General features: G+C 41.6%; 1 long non-coding RNA gene across 1 annotated transcript; it reads left to right on the top strand.

Moving 5' to 3' along the window:
- The first annotated feature begins 591 nt into the window (after window positions 1-591).
- Window positions 592-17,882, top strand: LOC134735737 (uncharacterized). The gene is made up of 3 exons (XR_010119154.1): window positions 592-612; window positions 2,838-2,995; window positions 17,767-17,882. It is a non-coding gene; the product is annotated as an uncharacterized lncRNA (long non-coding RNA).
- The last annotated feature ends 4,003 nt before the right edge of the window (window positions 17,883-21,885 follow it).

Raw genomic sequence — 21,885 nt, 5'->3', positions numbered from 1 at the left:
AGTGAATTAAAATATTTCTACAAAAAAAAAAAATCCCTCTGGGCTGAAAATAACACTAACACTGCAAGCATAAAAGAACAGCATGACTGTACCAGAACTGGCACCTGTCCTGAGCTCTTACACAGCCCCATTGTGAGTAAAAGCAGTGAGAGTCCAATCTGATTTGACAAGAGCTTAGCCAGGAATCTTCCAAATTTCCAAGAAAACTTTCTAAAATGCAGATTTACCTTCGCTATTATTAGCCATAAATCCTGCCCTGTGCATATAATGTTTCTTGTATTAGGCAATCATAGCTGTGCATGTAAATTTGATTAGGGAGGCATTCAGTTGCAAGGAACAGAAAACCCAACTACAGTGACTTAAGACAGAAGGAGATTATTTTCTTCTTGTAACAAGAAGTCTGGAGTTGAGCACTCATGGGCGATTATCAACTGCCTAAGGGAGTTATGAAGAACTCAGGCCCCTTCTGTCTTCTAACTCTACTTTCTTTACCAGGTAGCATTTGTCTCCACGGTTGGAAGACTGCTGTTGCAGCACAGACTGGTGTCTCTATTAATAGATCTCTCAGTTGCACTACAGACAGGAAGAAGGGCAAAGGGGAAGAACACAATGGTGAGTAAGATGCAATTCCACATTTCAAGCAGCTTTCTTTTTCAGCGAGTGTCCTCAATTATTTCCCAATTTTTATCTTCTTTCTCATGGGAATGAAAAGCCCACGTCTCTGAGGATGTATGCTCCAGGCTACATGCCAGGAATTCTGGATCACCTTCTTTTTAAGAGTCATTAAAAACAGCCCAGCTGTGCCTTGCAGTGGAAACCACTAGCTGCTGTTGTGATCATGTCAATTTGTCATTGTTAATAAGATAACATTGGTTTTATCATTCTTAATCTACCATAAAACTGTATGTCAACTCTCCTATCAGCGAAACCTTATCAGCAATGGAAACATGTTAATATTAATATAGCATTGCCATTTAGTAATAGATTATGTGGTTGACGTAATATGTCTGAGTTTCTTTGGGAGTGTTATATATGCTGTCTTCACTCAGGGCTGTTGCCTTTCTGAACTATCTCGAGGTGGCGTTTTCCTTGTACTGGTGACTCCAAGGTAATATGGAAGTGCCTTGCCAATAGTGAGGCTACTACAGGGATTCCAAGGTGATTCTTGGACACACCTCTTTCTAGAAAAGAGAAAAATACAAACGTACTTTCTGGCAGGAAACCGTGAGTTGTATGGTGTGTGTGTGTGTAAACACAAATGTGAAATATAAATAGCTGTTCAAGAATACGTATATGCATAAATGTGGTAAGTATGAATCACAGCTCATATTCCCAAATATGCAAGAAATAGAATTTTCTTTGATTTCTTAAACCATTTAATTCCCATTTGGCTACTAAGTTGTTAAGAAATGCTGACCTCAGTCTTTAGGAGCCTCTGCTGCACCACGGTGGCCACAGTTGTGCATGGTTTCCGAGTCCCATACAGGGACAGGGCATGGGGAGTTATAGGAGAATGCCTTCCTTGGCCACGTGTCCACACGAGTTGCCATGGAGAATGTCCCCATCCCAGCACAACAGCGCCTTCAAGTCCAGATGCTGCCTCCCTTTCCTGAGTCACGTTCGGGACGTGAAAATCTTCTCAGTTTTGCCCACATGACTACATGCCCCTCCCACCTCCTTCTCTGGGATCTTGCCACCTCCCAGCACCATCTTCCTTTCTATTCCTTTTTCTTTTCCTAAGCCTGGGTGAATCTTTCTCTTGCCTGGAGAATGGAGCATTCTGTGCTCTCCACAGTTTCTGGCAAGACTTTCTGTCCATACATCAAATCCTTTTGCCTGCTCTGAAATTAGGCTTTTAGAGATGAAAGTAAAAAAGACTCATAGGTCATTTCTGCTTTTGATCCTGATACATCCCTCCCCTCACACAATGAAGCAAGTACCAATGAGCCAAGTTATCTGATTGGAAATGTAGGAAAAGGAGACATTCAGAGAGGAAAAGGATCAAAGGTTAATATGTAAAAAAAATCCTCCTGCCATATGTTCTACAGGTGTGTATGTATACACACATGTGTATATATGTTTATAATATATGTATAAATGTTTATAATATATGTATAATATGCATACACACATATATACGTATATGTATATGTATGTGTGTATATATATAATGTATGTGTACAGTATACTTGCCAAAGTTAATACCTACTGTAACAAAGAAAATTTTTAAAAATTATGCACTATGTTTCTGTTAATATATTCAATTCAGTGTTTTTTGCTTCTCATCAGAGAAATGGGGAAAATAAGGTATACTAAAGAAGTATAAATCTTGTTTCTTGCCCCCAAAAAGTCTTAATTGAATTGAGATTTAGGTTACATAAGTATACACATAAAAATAGACAGGAAATTACAACAATTCAGCACACACAAGTTTACGCAGATGTAATTCAAGCAGCATATGGTAATGCTGAGCAGGGAGACTCATAATAATTAACATTTGTGAATTGCTTTCCATTTTACTCACATATATAATTTAATTTGATACTCATAATAGCTCTGAAAAGTGTAGTGTGACTATTGTCTTCGTTTTACAGATGAAGAAAACATGCAATGCCAAAATTAAGTAGTTTTGTCAAATTTACACAATTAGCCAATGGAAATTAAAGTAAGGGTGGTTCCTATGAAAAGTTTGTCTGAATATGGACTCCAAAAGGAAGACAAAAGCTAAAGAAGCTATATACGTGTAGTATAGAGAGATGTACTTTGCATCATTGAATGAGCAAGCTTGTCCATCCTGCCTTAGTTTGTTGTTGTTGTTCTGTTTTGTTTTGTTTTAGGCTTTCAGCAGCCGGAAGCCTTGGTTTTTAGTTTCTGTCTCTAGTGATAGGTGGAAAAGAAGGATGAGGAAGGGGCTTTACTGGGCCAACCAGAAGCAGTAACTAAGCACCCATGACTGTATTCTCTCCCTTGGACACCCCTGGGAAGCTCTATACTGGTAAGTTGAATTGCTTTAAATGGTGACTCTAAATTCAACTTAATCAGAATCTCTAGAGGTGAGTCACAGGGATGGGTATGTTTTAAATCTCCTTACGTGGTCCTAATCTGCAGCCAGAGCTGAGACCACTGGGTTTTGTAGCTGCTGCTCTATAAATATGTACTATCTTGTATGTTTTAAAACTTTTTAAAAAATGGCCTTATGCTGTGTGTGCCCTTTTGCAACTTTCTTCATGGCTCAGGATTAGGCCTAATATTTTGATTTATTAAAACTGGCAGGAGCAATTAATTGATTTTAACTGCTACATGACATTCTACTATAATTTCTTTATCCTCCTACTAATGCAAAGTTTATCTTCTATTCTTATACATCTTTTCTTGTCTTCATGATCTCCTTGTGCTAACTTTACCAAATTGGGAAAAACTAAAAAGTCCAATAACACTAAATGTGGTAAGAATGTGGGAAAATGTAATCTCTTATACAATGCTAATGTGAGTGTAATTCTGTACATCTGCTTGGGAGTCAATCAGTCATAATAATTAGTGTTGATAAATGATCAGATCATTTTGTATTTTGGCAAAGAAACTGTCAAAACCCCTTTTATTTGGTTCTAGTTTTCTGTGGACAGTAAACAGCTTATTATTCTAGCCACCTGTAGTTTTAGGGGAACAGAGACACCAGGGGGCTGGAAAAAATTTAAAATATTAAAAACGTTTTAGTAAGTTCATTATATGTTAGATTATATCCGAAATTATTGATAGAAAGTAAAATTACTGCTCTCTATGTCCTATACTAGTGATGCTTTATGGCTTTCCAAAGCTATTTAAAACATGGTTTATTTAAGTGAATTAACTCTTAGTGCGTAACCTCTTCAACCTGCACCTCCTTTTTGCTCCAATAGAATCGCTTTCCAGCCACGTTCCAGTAAATGGTCCTAGGCTAAAACACTGGGCTCCATATACAGAACAACAAAAGGAAGCACAGAGCTGTAATCCCTGGGAGAAGGAAAACAAGACACAAGCCTTACAATCAAAAGAAATTTCTCCCATCCTGGGCATCATAGGAAACAACATTTCTACAAAAAATTTAAAAAATAAAAAAATTATCCCAGCATGGTGGTCTGTGCCTGTAGTCCCAGCTACTCAGGAGGCCGAGGCAGGAGGACCCTAGGTGGAACCTAGGAATTTTAGGCTGCAGTGAGCTATGATTGCCCTTATCTCTTAAAAAAGAGGCCCTATTTTAAGATGAGAAAGGAAAGAGAAAAGAAAGAAAGAAAAAGAAAGAGAAAGAAAGAGAGAGAGAGAGAAAGAGAGAGAAAGAAAGAAACAAAAAGAAAAAGAAAGAAAGGAAAGAAGGAAGGAAGAAAGGAAGGAAGGGAGAGTGGAAGGAAGGAAAGAAAGAAAGACACTTTGCCTAGTGTCTATATTAGAACTTAAATATTAGAAGCTTGCTTTTTTCATAATATTTCCCTAATTTCAAAGGAATCAATTTCTCTATAAAAACAAGGAAGGAAGAGAGGGAGAGAGAGAGGGAAGGAGGGAGGAAAGAAATTTAGAAGCTTCTGCCTGAAAAGCACTCTCCAGACCAAGAGGTGGGGCAAAAAACCCAAACAATGCATGGCAGTCTTTCTGAACTGAAGAGACACTTTAAAGTTCAGGGATCCCAAGGTAGCTAGAATTTGTGTGAAAGAATTCAGAAAAGTGATAGCTATGCTGAGAAATCTGTGTAGAAATTCCATAAGTCTACAGAGGGGGAACTCCACAAGGCCAGACAAATAATTGCTAAGGAACAATATGATCAACAATTCCTGGAACTCACAGAGGAGCAATAGACATTTGTGTTGCAATAATGCAAAGTGGAGGAATTTCAAATAGCTGAGGCATTCAGTAGAATCTCCAGAAGGGGTAGTGCGACAGCTTATCTAGCCCTAGACTACAGGCTATTCTAGACCTGTCCTAATAATGCTTAAAAGCAATCCTCGAAAGGATCAAGCTGATTTGCAAATAACTGCCTGACACAACAAAGCTCAGTGCTATTTACAGGAAGACAACAAAATCCACACACTCAGCAACCTAATAATACAATGGTCAGCATCCAGTAAAAACTTACTAGACATGAAGTAGCAAATGAGACCCATAACCTGGAGTGGAAAATCAGTCAATAGAACCAGAACTGCAATCAACACCAATTGTGGAATGAGCTAAGACTTTAAAACAACTATTATACATATGCTCAAGGATTTAAAATAAAACAACTTAATGTGTAGAGAAGAAGGATATATAAGAAAGAACCAAATGGAACTCCTACAGATAAAAAATATAGTATCTGAGATGGAAAAAAAATCACTAGATAGGCTTGACAACAACAGTTTAGACACTGCAAAAGAAAAAATTAATGAACTTGAAGAAATAACAATAGAAATTATTCAAAATAAAGTAAGTAGAGAAAAAAAAACAATCAAATTAACAGAGCCTCAGAGACATCTAGGATAACAGCAAGGTGTTTGAATGTGTAATTAAATCCTAAAAAGAGGGAAGAGAACAACATATTTAAAGATAAAGTGGTTGAATACTTTCCAAATTTGATGAAAATTATAAACTCACAGATCTAAGAAATTCAATGAACCCCCAGCAAGAATATACTCAGAAGTATGCCCTACAGTCTGTGGCTTTAGCACCACTTTGCATTGTATGCCCCACCTGACCAGCTGTGCAGAGATGTAACCCAGAGACCTAGCTAGGCTCATGGTCTTGGGAGTCAGTATGGAGGACTAGCAACAGAATTCGCAATCAGGAGATCAGAAATCCAAAAACTGGGACAATGTCAAGTTGAAGACTAAAGGGTTCAAAAAATAGCATCAGGAGTGGAGAAGGATTAGGTCATTGGGAGGTGTAGCTGGATTTCTCAAATCGGATGGGTTTGTTAATTTCTAATTGGACTGAACACTTGTTGTGGCAGTTTTGGGTCACCATCCTAAGGGTCTTCTTGACTTTGAACAGGTGCAAGACTGAACAGTGTTCTCTGTGACTCAGTTCAAGATTTCGCTGTCAATTTTCTTGCCTCAATAAGCCAACAAGGCCCTCCTCTCTTTATCCACCATAATGGCAAAATCAGCTCTATACTCTTCAGCTGCAGGTAAACTTTACTATGCCTGATCTTTACTATCCCTGACTTATTCACAGAACTTCTGAGAACTGTGACACCAACTAACAAATCACTTCTAAGAAGGAAAGTCTCCCTAAGGGTGTTTCATGCCTAGAAGTTCTTGGAAAGAGAAAAAGAATGTTCCTTACATTTAGAACACATTAAGGCATTTGAAACAGAGATGACATTACATCTTGCATGAATGGTTGATGAGTAGCTAATTTTTGGACAGCCACAAGGAAAATGCCAGGAAAGTTAACCTTTGCCTAGTGTCTATATTAGAACTTAAAAATTAGAAGCTTGCTTTTTTGCATAATATTTCCCTAATTTCAAAAGAATCCATGTCTCTATAAAAACATGAACTAAACACAAGAGCAAAATAAAATAAAAATCATCTATAAAATCATCTCCCAAAAATAATTATTGTTAACATTTTGGTTTCTATCTTTGAAGATCAATTTTGCGGAAAACAATATATAATTAAATTTGGATTCTAATACATAGACATTTGCAAACTAATTTGCTTAGCTATAAAAATTTTCCTCATTCACTGAATATTATTTATTTTCTTTCACAAAATTGGGATTATGCGCTACATATTCTTTTTTGTCACTATTTTTTCTCTTAATCTACCATAAATATTTATCCGTATGATTCATTCTTTCATCCATTTCCTCAAAAAAATCAATGAATACTGTGAGTTAATTTTGCCTGTCTTTATAATGGTTATATCTATTTTTTTCTGTCCTATTTTTCTTATTCTTTTTTCTTGCTATTAATTATAATGATGAGCATCTTTGTCGTGTTCATGGCTTTAAAGAGAATGCCACAACATTTGACTGATATATATGATGTTGGCTGCCAGTCTAAGATAATCTTCGTCATGTTAGTTGTCTTTTTATTTCCAGTTTGATAGGACGTTTACTTGATTGTGTATTTATTATTTATTTTTAAGTAATGAATGGGTGTAGAATCCTATCAAATTATTCTTTGGCACCAATTGGGGGCTAGGGCAAGGATAAGGACAGAACTTGAGAAGACCAGTTGAGGAGCTATTTCATTGTCTCATTGTCCATATTAGAGGAACCAGGGCTAAGACACCAGATATGGAAGAGAAGAGAAGAGGAGGTCTGCCACCTGTGCAGCAAAGGGAGCTAAAAGAGGAGAAGATAGAGATGGCTGGGAGATTTAGAGCCTGGCTTCTTGGGAGGCTGACCCCAAGTTCAGTGGGAAAGATCATGTGTTCAGCTGCTTGTTGAGCTGGAGGTAATTGAGACATTCACATGGAGGTATCCAGCTGACAGATGAAACTCTGGGTCTTCAATAACAAAAAAGAAGGAAAGTTAGATTCACAAACGTACTGCAAAGAGACATATCAGGATCCCAAGAGGACGTGAGACAGACAAGGAGAGAGCACATAGGGTGAAAAACACTGAATTTGAGGAAGGTAGAGCTTTTAAGGGGCTCTTGGTAACCCCTTGGTAGTTAATGTGTTTATTTTCTGAATGCCTAAGTGCCATTTAATAGGCACAAGGGGTAGAAAAAATGTCTTGGTTTGGGAATTAGGGGTAGAGAGATCTCAAATAGAAAACAAGTCTTTCTCATAGATAAGACACAGTGGTAAAGACCCACATAAAGTAGGAATGGGAGAGAGACTGCACTCAGGAGTCTACAAGAGTGACCCTAATCTACCAAGTGGGTAGCGAGGTCTTCGGCTGAGAGGAGGGGATAGGACAAAGTTTAAGGTGTGAAAGAAGTAAGAACAGGAACAGTTGTGGTAGGAGGTTTGTCAGAAATTGGGAATGAAGTGAAAGATTGTCCCTCTGAAATGTCATCATTTCATAAAGGGGTTGGAGGTTCAATCAGTTTCCACCTCTTAACTTTCTCCAGAAGGGCTCAGCAATTTGGGATCCAGAGGAAAAAGAAAGAATGAGGAGTCAGGATGTCACACAATTTTCACAATCACCTTATCGGTAAGATACATTACTGGCCCCATTTTGTAAAGGAGAAAATTGTCCAAGGTCATGGGGCAAGTAAGTAGTCTAGATTCAGACAACGGTGTCTAGGATGGCAAAGCACACTCTAATCCCACCTTGCTCACTCTCCCATGCTACATCCTGTGTTCTCTATGGCCAGCCCCTTTTACATGTGGTTTCTTATTTAATTCTCATGACAACCTTGCCAGATAGGTAGTGTGCCCTCATTTCACGACAGATGGCAAAAGAGGGATTCAAACCCAGTTCTCTTTCACCCCCAAAGCCCATGTTAGTGCCTTTGCCCAGCCTCCTTCCTACTGTTTTGATCACTGTATGTGGATTCTTAGGACTTCCCTTGGCTAGATTAGGTTTATAGACAGTACAGTATTCTGGATCAGACTTATAGACATATCTTCATTTTATTGGAACTAAAATGATGCTAATAGCTTTATCTTGATATTCTTGCTTATTAACTTTGTTTACATCAAAAACCCACTCATATTGGGAGACTTGAAATCCTTATACCTTGAACTCCCTCCCCCCAAAAATAAACAGTTTTGCACTTCCTCCTCCTATACAATTATGAAATTTTCCTAGTTTTCCCTTATAAGCTTGTTATTCACTACCAACAAAATGTTAGTGTCAACTGCAAACTGGAAGATTTAAGCCTATATAATTAAAACTCAAAGGTGACTGCCTTTGAGGAGGAAGATCCCAGGAGTGATAAGTTCCCAGCTGTGTGTTTCCTCTGGGTACAAATTAAAGAGCCCATAACCACCCTCCAGGGTTTCCCAAGCACAGTAGGTTCACTGAAGAGTTTGAAGGCCCTTTTGGTTGGTATCACAAGTGGCTAGTGAGCCCAGCTTCTTACTCTTCAAGTAGCTTAAAAGATTGAATAGCACTGGGCAGAGAGCACCAAGGACCCTGAGGAACTGGGCACAGCAATTGTAAGAGTGGAAGGTGAGTCTTGCATCTCTAAGGTCAAGTAGACATCAAACAAGAAATTTATAATGGATGGTCGGCTCACAAAACTAATAATCTCAACCCATATGAGTTAGTCAAGAGTAGGATCAAATGCATATACAGAAAACCTATCTATCAGTGGCTTAAACGACATAGGGGTTTCATGGTTGTTTGTTTTGTGTCTCACGTAAAAGAAGCCCAAAGGTAGGCAATGTGTGGCTAACATGCTGGCTCCATTATGTCATGGAGACTCTGGCTTTTTCTAGCTTTCTGTTCCCTGCTCAGGGCATCCATCCTTGGTTGTAGAATGGCTGCTGCAACTGTAATCAGTGTTCCAGGCTGCAAGAAGGTAGGGCAGCCACAGTGACTTCTGTTAAATCTCTTCAGTCACCCTATTTACAAGGGCGACTGGGAGGTGTAGTTTTCTGCTGGGTGCATTGCTGCCTTTCATAAACTCAGATCTCGTTACTGAGGAAGAAAGGAGAAATGGCTATCAGGCATGGTGCACTGTCTTTTTCTATCTGGGTCTGCCTTTTGCATCTTGCAAAGCCCTTTAGCTTAATCCTAGATTCCAGCAGGTGGTTCTCTTCAAGTTTTAGAGCGTTATGTTCATTGATACTGATACCCAGGAAGGAGAACTCTGACAATATTCCCATTCTGTCTTGTGTACCATTTACCAGCAACACCTTGACCACTGTCTTAGTCCATTCTTGCTACTATAACAAAATACTTTAGGCTGGGTAATACATAAATAATACAAATTTATTACAGTTCTGGAGGCTGGGAAGTCCAAGATCAAGGTGCTGACAGATTCGGTGTCTGGTGAGGGCTTATTTTCTGCTTCATAGATGGCACCTTTTGCTATGTCCTCACATGGTGGAAGAGAAAAAAAGGACAAACTTGCTCCCTTAAGCCCTTTTATAAGGACATTAATCCCATCCTTGAGGGCAGAGCCTTCATGGCCTAATTACCTCCTGAAGGCCCCACTTCCTAGTATATTGTATTGGGCATTAAATTTAACATACATTTTGAAGGAACACAGACATTCAAACCATAGCAACCACCGAACAATCAAACACCACTATGTGCCAGGCAGTGCTCTGGTGTGGAGTCAACAAAGATGAAGAGCAATTCTCTTCTTGAGGGTTCAGACACTAGTGAAGACAGGAAGATAAACAAATTACAGTATGGTATGGCAGGTGCTCCAGTAGAGATTTGAAAAACACTGAGGAAGTCACCAGCTGCATCCTGGTGGATCCCAAGCTCTAGGAAATATAGGAGCATCCGGCCATCTGGGCAGTCTATAAAGATTCAGCTCTCCAGACATTGTCCCAGGAGTTCCAACATTACACATTCAAATTCCAGATCTACCAAATCAGCATCTCCAGATGTGTCTCAGGAATCGACTCTCTTTCCCCACAAAAAGTCCCAGGTAATGCTGGCACAGAAGTGGACCCCACTTTGAAAAGTTCTGCTCTAAGGGGGAAGGTAGGAACAGATACGCTGGAGAAAGAAGGCTCAGAAACAATGACTTGTGAGTTAACAGGGAGGTCATTCTACACAGAGGAGGGACAGCTTGGGCACTCAAGCCAGGCAGGGTGTGGTTTGTCTGAGAAGAACAAGACACAGGGACCAGAGCATGAGCCACGGGCTTGTGGAGGTGCCAGAGCCACAGAGGATGAGGTCAGACTGTATTCACAGCACCTCATGCTGCAAAAGCTGTACAGATTTCCTTCTGTAGGACAAGGCTACAAGTTGCAGACCCAAGAGTTGAGCTCTGGGTTTCCCAGGGAAGGGCTGACAAAAAGAACCAGGGTGCACTTGACCTAGGCGAGTCTGACCGAGGCCATGCTGGCTCCTATGCCCTGCCTTTTGTTCCCTCCTCGCCTCTGCTTCAGCCTTGCCTGCCCACCACTCTGCCCTCTGCTCCTCTGAGAGGTGTTGTACTCTGTTGCATGTCCCTGGCTTAGAGACCCTTTCATTTCTGTCTGTGTTCATTACAGGCCAAATAGCTGCTTCTCCGTGAAGATAAGGACCACCCTCTCTGTGGAACCAAGGAAAGGCATTTGCTCCCAGCCCGGGCAGCACTTACACTCACCCTGTCCTACCTGTCTCATCACTAGATGGGCAGCCTGGGCCGGCGTTCCTCCAACTAGGTGCACATTTACCTGGGGGACCTGAAGACTTTCCCCATAATACTCAGGCAAGGATAGTTACAGGGGAATCAATGTCCAGTGGTATTTTTCTAATATTAATCTGCTTGAAAATGAGCTATGTTCAGAATGTACCTTTTCTTTGGAAAAAAAGATAGATCCTTTATCCATCCCAAATCTTGCTTTGGTGCTTTGCTGCAGGAGAGAGTTTAAAGCAATAAGATAAACTTAATGATAAATCAAGGCCCTTGGGCTCACAAGGCATTCTGCCTTCTCCTGTCTTATACATATTTCTGCAAGAGAGAAGGCATATTGGCCCATGAGGGCTCATAATTCAGAATATCTAAGTCATATAGGGCTGTGATGCTGATCCATTTAAATAAATGTAACTGGAATTTTTTTGCAGGATGAGTGGATTTTTCAAAATACAATAAATCAAACACACAAACAAAAATTTCACCTGATATATTTCCGATATGTCATGCTTTAATCAATAAAGTAATGAAAATATTTTTTCAAAATAATATAAAATACGTATTCCAATTATAATCAATCCTCATCTTATTTTACCGTATAAAATATTTAACATTTTCTGTCTCCTGTTAATAAGAAGTAAACTTATTTAACCCTATGATGATGAAAATGTTAGATGTCAATTTGAAAATGTCTGAAGGAGTATGTAGATTTTCAAATATTTTAACAAGGTTCACGTTAAAAGGACATTTCTGTACAATGAGGTAGGACACTGGCCATCAAGGATCACAATTGCTTTTAATTTAAATCAACTTATGCTAAGTTTCTACTCTGTGCCAGGCACAGTAGGCGTCTTGAAAATAAGTGTCTGTCTGTGTCCAGTAAAATGTCTGGTCTCCTGGTGATGGGTTTCCTGGTCTCAAAGGGTTCCGCCATCAGCCTCCTATACTGAGAGATACATGCGTCCAACAACAGGACCAGAAGTTCCAACTTGCACAGAAAGTTATCCCAAAAAGGCAACACTCCCAGCCACACATTTTAGGCCTCATGTTCTGTGGTGTCCAAGAGCAACATGACATAGGCTAAAGTGCTAAGCGGTGCCTTGAAGCCCCATGGCCGCCAGTGTGCAGTGTGTTCCCCTGAGGGTAGATCAGTGATCCAGAGAGTCAGGGTACAACAGGACCCATGTCAAGTTCACAGATCATGGACTATGCGTGTTTACTGGGAGTGTGTGCTCAAGCATGTCATCCCAAAAGGGGTGAGAGTTCCACAAAGTGTGGATTTACACCATGAGCCAGGCACGAGGTCAACGTGGGCATCATCCACAAAGCTACCTCAAAGGAAGCCAGACTTTGAACAATGGACAGGATGTAGAGAGAGAGGCAGGAAAATTGCCCAGTCATAATGAGTCAGACATTTACCGAACAGCTGGTCTGTGCTCAGCTCTGCTCAGGGCTCTTTGGAATTGGGGAAGGTGGATACAGATTTGATAAGGGAGGCCAGACTTGGGGAAAATTCAGGTCACACTGCAAGGTAGCATGTGTTAAGGCCTGCATCCGTGGTGCAGGGAGTGCCCTAGGAATTTGGAAGCGGGAGAACTCAGGGCAGATCAGATGGGCCAGAGATCGGGGTCAGGGGCCACCTTGTACAGGATAAAGAACTGAGTGGGGGCTAGAAAAGGTAAGTGGGATGTGGATGGGAAGAGGGAAGGGCTTCTCAGGTAGAGAAAGCAACAGGAGCATAGTCTTAGGGGAAGAAACGACAAAACAGAATGGATGTGGAGTATTAAAAGGCAGGGACAGCTGGATGTGAAGAGGAGTCATTCCTTCAACTGGCAGAGGCCCATGGAGCACCTCCTTACCAGACACTGCAGACACACAGGGAGGAAGATGGCTCAGCTCTGGCCCTCACAGGGAGCTCACAGAAGTGGACAAGACATTAAATGAGAAGTGGGATTGTGAGGAGGGCTGGGAAGAGGAGGTGCAGAACATCACAAAGTTTCTAATGGGGTCCAACCTGGTCTGGGAAACAGGAAGAGTCGGGGGCCACAGAGGCAACCCTGGTGGGGTCAGGAGAGGGTTTGGAAAGTAGGATTATGGCAGACAGGGGAAGGTCTCAAAAGCCAAGGAGAGGCAACTGCTGTTTGTTCCCCATGCATTTCGCATGGTGGAGCATGAAGCCATCTCATGTAGGGAAACAACTTATTGCTGGTGAGGCCCCAGGAAGATCCGTGTCATGGCCATTTGCAGGCTGGGTTTGGACAGAAAGGAAGTGGAAGCAAGGCAGCCAGTTAGGGAGATGCTGAGAGAACCTAAGAGGGGCATCACGCATTCTGCACAGCTGGGCCTGCGTCCCAGGAGGAGGACAAATGCATTCGTGCGGTTGATTTCCTGTGTCTTACCCCACAGCTGCCAGAGGCTACCTAGATGTCACTGCTGACATTCCTCCAAGGGAGAGCTTTAGGCTTCCGCAGGGAGAAAATGCCTGTTTAAGTTTTAATCAAAAGCAAATATGAGACGATGCTATCATTTTCAAAGTATACTTGCATTTTCCACATACTCATTTCAAGCTAATACCAGCTTTTTCTCTTTCTGTTCTCCTTGCCCTCTTTTTAACATTTTTAATGTTCTTCTATGAGTTTGACTATTACATTCAAACTACTTACAACAAACCCTAAAACTACAACCAGAGCTGTTCAGATCCTGCCCCATTAGGGAAGGGAGGCCCAGCATTACAGAGAGGAAATGAAGAGACGGGGTCAGGCCTTAGACTGCCTGGTGATCAGACAGCAACCTCAGGCTGTTTGCTCATATTTATTTCTGTCAGGCCTTTAGAAAACACATGTGTTTTTAGGTAGCTGTTTCCAGGGCTCTCGGTTACAGGGAACATCTGGGATGTGTGAATAAGTCATCTTCAGCAAGACAAAGTACGGCTCCAGTAAGGCCCTGTGTGCAAAAGGCCAGCGGCTGTCAGTTGCCTGCCAGTTGGCTGCTCCATGCAGAGATTCCAGCCCATTCACTAAGGTCTCGCTGAGAAGCCTGTGCTGGGCAGCAGACGCCTTGTGCTCTGAAGGATTTGTTCCTACATGACTTGGAAACAGTTTGTCCCCGTTAGCTCAGTCAGTCTGTGGCTGGTGCCAAGAAGGCTGAGGTTGCAGGTTTGATCCGGGAATGGGTCAATTAGCTTTGCACAGAGGAAAACTTTGTTCCTCTTCACTGACTGCGCCCCAGCCTAGCCGGCATCCGCCAAGTAGGAGCCAAGTGACAATAGCTGTGTTCTTCCTGGGAAAACCAACAGTGAGTTCATCCACTCTGCGCCGTGGGTCGGAAATGTCCTCCTCACCCACTAAGAACATTTTATTGTATTTGCAAACACTTCATCTGTAATGCTTTCAGTTCCCCTCCAGGGAGCCACACTGTGAAAACGAAATGCAGTCTCCTTGATGCTTTAGGAAAGCAGCAAGATCCATTGGGTTGATCAAAGCCTTGGACACTGAAGGAGCCTAGATTTGCTTCCCAGTTTTATAGGAGATAACCAGTATTTGATATGAAGATGTATTTGGGGCCAAGGGAGATTTGGTGTGAATCATTTTAATCAGAGGCTCAAGAAACCTGAACTGGGTCTGACCCCACCTGCCTCCCCATGTGAACAGAAGCAAACAGAAATGGCTGCTACAAATGAGGGTCTTGAACAGCAGATGTTAAAAGCAAGTGCAACTTAGCAATCTCAGAAATACTCGTGGCTATTGAAGTAGCATTTCTCATCTTCTTACCACAAGATTTGACAAGCGACTTGATGCTATTCATTGTAGCCATTCTCTTTTCTTTTTTAGAAGTTTAAAAATGTGTGTGCAATATGCAGTCATTGATAGTTAACTTTCAAATGGTTCTCCATCTACCTACAGGAAAGAGAAGATATTAAATTGTTTCAGAGCCGGATGGTCTGGCGTTGTCTTTGTTTTGGCTCAGAGTAAGACACAGCCAGTGAGCTCTCCGCTGAGGCGATGTATGTGAGTGTCACACTGGGCATATGTGCACACTTAAGCCATGATCACCCCTTCCTTAAAGATCCTCTTAGTTGCTACAGCTAAAGCTATGCCCCCAGATGCTGTCAGGCTACAGTTTTAGTTGTGTATGGCATCAACGATAATAAAGGTGTACTGTTTTAACTTGTTTTACTGGCACCTGTAATTCTTCCAATGATATTTCCTATTCTCCAAAATTGATACCCAGCCTTCACCTATCTCATGAAAATACATCTTTCTGGATTCAATCCTGAGGGGTCAGGAGAATAGTAGGAAGAACAAAAGGGACAAATAAAACACAAAAGCAGGGAAGTGTTTTTAAAAGAAAAAAATAGTCCATGGCAATCATTAGCATGCTATCTCCATTACTCAGAGACTTTCCAGATGATTGGATGCTCATTTTGGCAATTAAAACTTCTATATCAAAACATCAACAAAAATATCTATAGCCAATATATCTAAATTAATTAATATTCTTAATGCATTTGAAGAAACATTTGGCTGAGATGATATTCAACAACTTTTGACTTGAAAAAGTGTTAATTACACGTGGTTCAATTAAATACTAAGACCGTAACAAATAAATGGCTCCAAATTTTTAGTAGAAAATACAAACGACTTGAAACATCAAAAAATGTGTAACTTAGCCAGGCACAGTGGCTCATGCATGTAATCCCACAAACTTTTTGGGAGGCCAGAGTGAGATGATCACTTGAGCCCAGGAGTTTGAGACCAGCTTGGGCAACATAGCCAGACCCTGTCTCTACAACATTTTTTTGAAAAATTGGCTGGTGTGGTGGCACATGCCTGTAGTTCCAGCTACCCATGAGGCTGAGGTGGGAGGATCATTTGAGCCCAGGAGTTCAAGGCTGCAGTGAGCTATGATTGCACCACTGCACTCCAGCCTGGGCAACAGAGCAAGATCTTGTCTCTAAAAATGAAAAAGGGGGAAAGAAAAGGAAAAATGTGTAACTTTACTAATAAATAAATACAAAAAGAAACACACAAAAAAACCTAATCCATTTCCAGCTATCATAAATAGCAGGGAAGTTCACAGAGTAGACCGTCCTGTGCTGAATGTGGGGAAATTGGCCTTCTCCTATAGTGCTGGAAGGGATGTAAATTGGCACCACCTTTTCAGAAAACAAATTAGCAGTAACAAAAATGGTGGAGTTTCTTTGAATGTTCAATTCCTGGCTCTCGTATTTCCAGTTCTGTGAATTTATCATAAGAAAATACAGGGGAAATAAAATGTTCTGTGCAAAGATGTGCCTTGCAGTATTCATAACAGTAAAAATGTGGAGGTAAACTCCATGTCCAGCAATAGAGAAATTAAGTAGTGATTAGAAGCATGGAAAGTGGAGTCAAGCCAACTTGTGTCTAAATCCCGCTTTGGCTGTTTAATAAGCATGTGATGTTAAACACATTGCTAAAACCCTGAGCCTCAATTTTCTTATCAATTTATATGATGAGACCAATTCCTACCTCACTGGGCTTTTACTAGAGTCACATGGAAAAAATGTATGTACATTGCTTGGAATAGTGTCTGGAATGCAGAAAATATCAGCTTCTCTTTATTATTATTTAGTCATCTTCAATATTATACAACTATTGAAAGAATGTTTAAGAATAATTTATAATAACATAGGAAATATCCATTATATAATGTGGAAAATCTAAGTATGTAGTTACAGAGAGGCTGTGGTACAGACTGTAAAATATGCCTTAAAAAAGAAGACACAAAGGAATAATATATGAGTCAAAATTTTACAGGGTTTGTCTGGGTCTTGGAATTCGAGATGATTTTCCTATGAGCTCTTAACTTCGGTGCTTTTTCCAACTTTGGTATAATGAACATTATTTCTTTTCTCATTGAAAAGGGATAAACTGTATTTTCTAAAACAAAACACCAGCCTCTGGTGTTTGGCCTCCAGAAAGAGCAGGTAATTGTTTTTGGAAAGTTTTTATTCTTGGGGAACTGTAAGTAAGATGATGATTCATGGCTCCCAGGAAGGGATGGAGGGCAGCTGGCATGCAGGAGACAGAGCACCAACGAGGAGCTAGAGCAGTTGGCTTCTAGGTCCTGGAGCTCCACGGAAAACTCTGCAACCCTGGTCATCATCGGCCATGCTGGAATGAAGAGAGCATTAGTTGAGATCAAGCCTTCACTGCAGAAACCACAAGGCTCCGTCTCATTACTCCCTCTTAGGATGATGCACCACACCTGGTTCTCTGCTGTTCCGTGACATACCTTTGGTCTCCTCTCCTGCTAGTGGTTGGCTGGAACCATTTGGCTGAAATCCTCTGTTAGTTCTTACCTTTTATTATGAGTTCAGTTGTGTCCCCATCAAACCAACTTCATGTGTTGAACTCCCAACCCCAAGTGACCATATTGGGAAATACAGTCATTGCAGATGTAATTGGTTAAGTTAAAACGAGGTCTTTAGGGTGGACCCTAATCCAATATGACTGGTGTCTTTATAAAAGGGGAAATTTAGGCACAGAGACATGCAGAATGTGGACACATTCTCTACACAGGGAGAATGCCATGTGAAAGTGAAGGTTGACGTTACACTGCCACAGGAGTTCCCAGGAGCTGGAAGAGAGGCCTACAACAGATCCTTCTGTGCCTTCAGAGGAAGCGTGGCTCTGCCAACACCTTGATTTCGGACTTCCAGCCTCCAGACTGTGAGATAACAAATTTCTGTTGTTTAAGCTCACTCAGTCTGTGGTACTTTGTTATGGCGGCTCTAACAAACAAATATACCCTCCTTTTCTCACTTCATGTCATGTCTTCCTCTTTCTCTCTTTTCCAAAGAAAAAAATGAAAGCCTTCCAGATGTATTCTGCTATGGTCCACAGGCTGGAGGGTGCATAGAACCCACCCAGAGGTGCTCTGCAATCAGCAATTCAGTGAGCCATTCACAGTCCAACCACAGTTGCCTTCTGATGAGAATGCATCACACCACATGTGGGGAGGGCCATGTGGGAATTCTCACACCTGTTGCCTAGATGCCTGTGTCTGGTTAGCACCACTGCATGCTTTCCTTCAGTGAATATTTACGCTAGGCACCAAAAAACAATGGCAAAAACAAACATTAGTGTGATGTCAGTAAGAATGAAACCTAAGTTACTATACAGATTAAATTATAAGTTTCTCTGGATGTAAAAAAGTTCCCAAATGTAGTGTAACAGGTTAGAAATTCACTTCTCAACCACGCAAAAGTCCAAGCAAGCACAGGGACCTTGCTTGTGATGTGTGTCTTTCTTATGAATTGAATTTTGTGTCTCCCCCAAAACCTGCAAAATTCGTATGTTGAAGCCTTAACCCCCGATGCGATGACATTCGGAGATGGGGTCTTTGAGAGGTTAAAGGTTAAGGTTGAATCAAGTCATAAGGGTGGGGCCTTTATGCAATAGGGTATGTGTCCTTATAAGAAGAAGAGACACCAGAGATCTCTGTCTGCCATGTGAGGGTACAGCAAAAACTCAACCCTCTGCAAACCAGCAGGAGAGCCCTCACCAGGAACCGAATTGGCTGGCACCTTGATCTTAGACTTCCCACCTCCAGAAATAAGCTCCCATTGAGAAATAAGCTTCTGTTGTTGAAGCCATCCCATCTGTGGTATTTTGTTATGGCAACCGGAGCTGACTGAGACAACCTTCTTGCCTGTCAGCCTCGACCTTGCTGCTCTGTGGCATCCCCATTTCCAGGATAGCCTCTGTCACATTGGCATTCCACCCAGCAAGAAGGAAGAAGGAGACAGGAGCACACGGACCTTCCCATGGAGGTGAACAGCACACCACACAGCCCCTCAGGGCCCACTGGCCAGAATTCAATCACATGGCCGCACTCAACACACTGGAAGCTGGAGAACAGAATCTTTCTCTGTTCTTCAGCCTGTGCCCAGGTTAAAGATTCTATTTCTTTTTCTTTTTTCTTTTATTCTTTCTTTTTTTTTTTTTTTTTTGAGACGGAGTCTTGCTCTGTTGCCCAGGCTGGAGTGCAGTGGCGCTATCTTGGCTCACTGAAACCTCCGCCTCCCAGGTTCAGTGATTCTCCTGCCTCAGCCTCCCAAGTAGCTGGGATTACAGGTGCAACATGCCCAGCTAATTTTTGTATTTTTAGTAGAGACGGGATTTCACCATGTTGGCCAGTCTGGTCTCAAACTCCTGACCTCAGGTCATCCGCCTGCCTCTGCCTCCCAAAGTGCTGGGATTACAGGCGTGAGCCACTGTGCCCGGTCTAAAGATTCTATTTCTATAGAAGAAAGGGACAATGAATATTAGGAAATAACCTGCTGTGTGGCCCTTAGTGACCAAATAGATTCTTTATGATAGGACCTTTTTGTTAAGGTGGGAAAACTTGAGCAGTGCACAATTTTCCTGGCACTGGAGAAATCTTTGAGCAAGGTGCTATCTGGAAAAGTAGAACCCTGGTCACATGGGAGGACATGGAGTCTCTTGGGCACAATGAGCCACGACATCTCTTTTCCTCTTTCTCTTGTGTCTACATTGAATACGTCTTTGCTGCTCTGGGATCCACCTTCCAGTCTTCAGTCAGCTGAGAAAATGACCTGTGGGCATGTTGGCTTCCTTTCTTCGGATTAAGTGGTTGTTCAGAGAGAGGCTGAGTCTGATTGTTTACACAAGAAGGAAGTGAACACTGGCTGTGTGCCTGGCACTGTTAGGAGCCATCAAACCATGTCCAGAAAGGACTCAGGGAAAGGAAATGTCGATGTTTCCAGACATTTTGTGACGTGAAGAGAGCCCCTGAAGAGAAGTTGGGAAAAACGGTTCTAGTTTTGGTTCTGCTGTTTTCAAGCCTGACTTCTCAGAACCAGTTTCCTCGCCTATAACATGAGACATTTTGGGCTCTTTCTGTAACAGAAACTACCACCTCATCTGGAAAAACAATTCTTTTTCTTTTTTTTTTCCTTTTATCCTCCTTCTTTCTATGCTAGCCTTTTGATGATGCTTAACTCACGTGCTTTGCTTAAAGAACTGCAGGGACTGACCTGAAACGCTAAGCATGGAATCCAGGTTGCAGAACGTCCCACTCTGTATTCCTGTTGCAATCAAGCTAATGCCAGCCAGACCACCAGCTGACCCATTATTCAAGATAGTCATTGAGACTAGAGAGACTGACCAGCATGTATTCAGCTCTCGTACATAATTCCCCCAGACTCCCCCTCGCATAACACCCCTGGCCAGCCTGAGAAATTTGAGATGGTCTTTGTAACACCAGCCCACCATCTCCTCAGGTTGCCAGCTCCTCATAAACCTACTTCTCCTCCGACCAACTCCTGCGTCTCCAGTTTGGCTCTCAAGGAGCGAGCAGCCGAACCTCGGTTCAGTTACATTTCTAAATGCGATGACATACAGGCTCTAAGCACTCACAAGCCAAGCAACATGAACTCAATTCCCTGAGTCATGGGAAATGACAGGCTCCTATGACTACCTTTGTTTAAAGTGAAAAGGAAATACAGGTAAACTTAAAGTGCCCAGAATTTAGATGGAAAGTTTTTATTCTTGGGGAACTGTAAGTAAGATGATGTGCATGTGGAAAAAAAAAACACAAACTACAAGTCCCAAAGAGTAGTGGAATGCCTGCCCTTCAGGTTGGAACCATGAGTCCAATGGGCAAGCGTTCCAGTTGAGATTCATCCTGTGGAGTGGAGCCCAGGTTTCCATAAAGATCCCACGATGACTGGAAGTGACTTCTCAAACCCCACCCCTCTACTCCCTCCATGCTGCATCTCAGGGTCAGGGCTGGGTTAGGAAGCAAATTGCACACCTGTAACATGAAGACAAGCGAAAGGATTTAAGGTGAAGAAGGTTAGGATGGAAGCCCTCCTAGTAATTCATTGGTGTTGGAGAGATGACTGTATTTCTACCTCGGTGAAAGCCAAGCTTTCAATTCAATATCACTCCAAAAACACAAATTACAAGTTGTATGATACACAGACGATTAACCCACCTAATAATTAAATTAAAAAACACTTTTTGAGGGAACAAATTATATTTTCAGAATCAGCAGCTTAGAGATTTTTATTACCTATTAATAAAAATTTATCTAATCTTAACATCCATCCCCATAACTTCCTCTACTTTGTTTCCATTTCTTTCATTCTTTTTTTTTTTTTTTTTGAGACGAAGTTTCACTCTTGTTGCCCAGGTTGGAGTACAACGGTGTGATCTCGGCTCACTGCAACCTCCACCTCCTGGATTCAAGTGATTCTCCTGCCTCAGCCTCCCAAGTAGCTGGGATTACAGGCATGCACCGCCAAGCCCGGCTGATTTTTTATATTTTAAGTACAGACAGAGTTTCACCATGTTGGCCAGGCTGGTCTTGAACTCCTGACCTTCAGGTGATTCACCCGCTTCAGCCTCCTAAAGTGCTGGGATTATAGGCATGAGCCATCGTGACCAGCCTTTGTTTCCATTTCTATAGTATTGTTTCAGTTTTGTGTCTGTGCAAATAAAAGTGTCCAGCAATATGAAAGAAAAAAATTTTTAGGCTTTTTACATTTTTCGATTGTTTTCTTCAGTGTGTTTTGATTCATTTTATATTTCCCTCTTCAGATTCTTTCCTAGTTTTTTTTTTTTTTTTTAAGTTTTAATCAATGATTCACCACCTTATAGCTCTCCTCTTCA

Source organism: Symphalangus syndactylus, chromosome 23, assembly GCF_028878055.3.
Source record: "Symphalangus syndactylus isolate Jambi chromosome 23, NHGRI_mSymSyn1-v2.1_pri, whole genome shotgun sequence".
NCBI classification, from domain to species: Eukaryota; Metazoa; Chordata; class Mammalia; order Primates; family Hylobatidae; genus Symphalangus; species Symphalangus syndactylus.
Note: the sequence above shows the minus strand (reverse complement) of the source record. Positions and strands in the feature narration are given on the sequence as shown.